Source organism: Megachile rotundata, chromosome 7 (genome assembly GCF_050947335.1).
Source record: "Megachile rotundata isolate GNS110a chromosome 7, iyMegRotu1, whole genome shotgun sequence".
NCBI lineage: Eukaryota > Metazoa > Arthropoda > Insecta > Hymenoptera > Megachilidae > Megachile > Megachile rotundata.
This window is the reverse complement of record NC_134989.1, coordinates 1,190,001-1,192,500: the sequence shown is the minus strand read 5'-3', so window position 1 is coordinate 1,192,500 and position 2,500 is coordinate 1,190,001.

Here is a 2,500-nt window from a genome sequence, read left to right as displayed (position 1 = left end):
TCTGTCTCTGTCTCTGTCTCTGTCTCTGTCTCTGTCTCTGTCTCTGTCTCTGTCTGTCTCTGTCTCTGTCTGTCTCTGTCTCTGTCTGCCTCTGTCTCTGTCTGTCTCTGTCTCTGCCTGTCTCTGTCTCTGCCTGTCTCTGTCTCTGTCTGTCTCTGTCTCTGTCTCTGTCTCTGTCTCTGTCTCAGTCTCTGTCTCTGTCTCTGTCTCTGTCTCTGTCTCTGTCTCTGTCTCTGTCTCTGTCTCTGTCTCTGTCTCTGTCTCTGTCTCTGTCTCTGTCTCTGTCTCTGTCTCTGTCTCTGTCTCTGTCTCTGTCTCTGTCTCTGTCTCTGTCTCTGTCTCTGTCTCTGCCTGTCTCTGTCTCTGTCTCTGTCTCTGTCTCTGTCTCTGTCTCTGTCTCTGTCTCTGTCTCTGTCTCTGTCTCTGTCTCTGTCTCTGTCTCTGTCTCTGCCTCTGTCTCTGTCTCTGTCTCTGTCTCTGTCTCTGTCGCTGTCTCTCTCTGTCTCTGTCTGTCTCTGTCTGTCTCTGTCTGGCTCTGTGCGTCTCTGTCGATCGCTGACTGCCTCTGTCGCTCTCTCTGCCTCTGTCTCTGTCTCTGTCCCTGTCTTTGTCTCTGTCCCTGTCTCTGTCTCTGTCTCTGTCTCTGTCTCTGTCTCTGTCTCTGTCTCTGTCTCTGTCTCCGTCTCTGTCCCTGTCTCTGTCTCTGTCTCTGTCTGTCTCTGTCTCTGTCTGTCCTTGTCGCTGTCTCTATCTGTCTCTGTCTGTCTCTATCTGTCTCTGTCTGTCTCTGTCTGTCACTGTCTGTCTCAGTCTCTGTCTCTATCTCTGTCTGTCTCTGTCTCTGTCTCTGTCTCTGTCTGTCTCTGTCTCTGTCTATGTCTCTGTCTCTGCCTGTCTCTGTCTCTGTCTCTGTCTCTGTCTCTGCCTGTCTCTGTCTCTGTCTGTCTCTGCCTCTGTCTCTGCCTCTGTCTCTGTCTGTCTCTGTCTGTCTCTGCCTCTGTCGCTATCTCTGTCTCTGGATCTGTCTCTGTCTGCCTCTGCCTCTGTCTGTCTCTATCTGTCTCTGTCTGTCTCTGTCTGTCACTGTCTGTCTCAGTCTCTGTCTCTATCTCTGTCTGTCTCTGTCTCTGTCTCTGTCTGTCTCTGTCTGTCTCTGTCTCTGTCTCTGTCTCTGTCTCTGTCTCTGTCTCTGTCTCTGTCTCTGTCTCTGTCTCTGTCTCTGTCTCTGTCTCTGTCTCTGTCTCTGTCTCTGTCTCTGTCTCTGTCTCTGTCTCTGTCTCTGTCTCTGTCTCTGTCACAGTCTGTCTCTGTCTCTGTCTGTCACTGTCGCTGTCTGCCTCTGTCTCTGTCTCTGTCTGTCTCCGTCTCTGTCTGTCTCTGTCTGTCTCTGTCTGTCTCTGTCTCTGTCTGTCTCTGTCTCTGTCTGTCTCTGTCTCTGTCTGTCTCTGTCTCAGTCTGTCTCTATGTCTGTCTGTCTCTGTCTCTGTCTCTGTATGTATCTGTCTCTATCTGTCTCTGTGTCTGTCTGTCTCTGTCTGTCCCTGTCTGTCATTGTCTGTCTCTGTCTGTCCCTGTGTGTCTCTGTCGATCTCTGACTGCCTCTGTCCCTGTCTCTGTCTCTGTCTCTGTCTCTCTCTGCCTCTGCCTGTCTCTGTCTGTCTCTGTCTCTGTCTCTGTCTCTGTCTCTGTCTCTGTCTCTGTCTCTGTCTCTGTCTCTGTCTCTGTCTCTGTCTCTGGATCTGTCTCTGTCTCTGTCTGTCTCTGTCTGTCTCTGCCTCTGTATCTGTCTCTGTCCCTGTCTTTGTCTCTATCCCTGTCTCTGTCTCTGTCTCTGTCTCTGTCTCTGTCTCTGTCTCTGTCTCCGTCTCTGTCTCTGTCTCTGTCTCTGTCTGTCTCTGTCTCTGTCTCTGTCTCTGTCTCTGTCTCTGCCTGTCTCTGTCTCCTTCTCTGTCCCTGTCTCTGCCTGTCTCTGTCTCTGTCTGTCTCTGCCTCTGTCTCTGTCTGTCTCTGTCTGTCTCTGTCTGTCTCTGTCTGTCTCTGTCTCTGTCGCTATCTCTGTCTCTGGATCTGTCTCTGTCTCTGTCTGTCTCTGTCTGTCTCTGTCTCTGTCTCTGTCTCTGTCTCTGTCTCTGTCTCTGTCTCTGTCTCTGTCTCTGTCTCTGTCTCTGTCTCTGTCTCTGTCTCTGTCTCTGTCTCTGTCTCTGTCTCTGTCTCTGTCTCTGTCTCTGTCTCTGTCTCTGTCTCTGTCTCTGTCTCTGTCTCTGTCTCTGTCTGACTCTGTCTCTGTCTCAGTCTGTCTCTGTCTCTGTCTGTCTCTGTCTCTGTCTCTGTCTCTGTCTCTGTCTCTGTCTCTGCCTCTGTCTCTGTCTCTGTCTCTGTCTCTGTCTCTGTCTCTGTCTCTGTCTCTGTCTCTGTCTCTGTCTCTGTCTCTGTCTCTGTCTCTGTCTCTGCCTCTGTCTCTGTCTCTGTCTCTGTCTCTGTCTCTGTCTCTGTCGCTGTC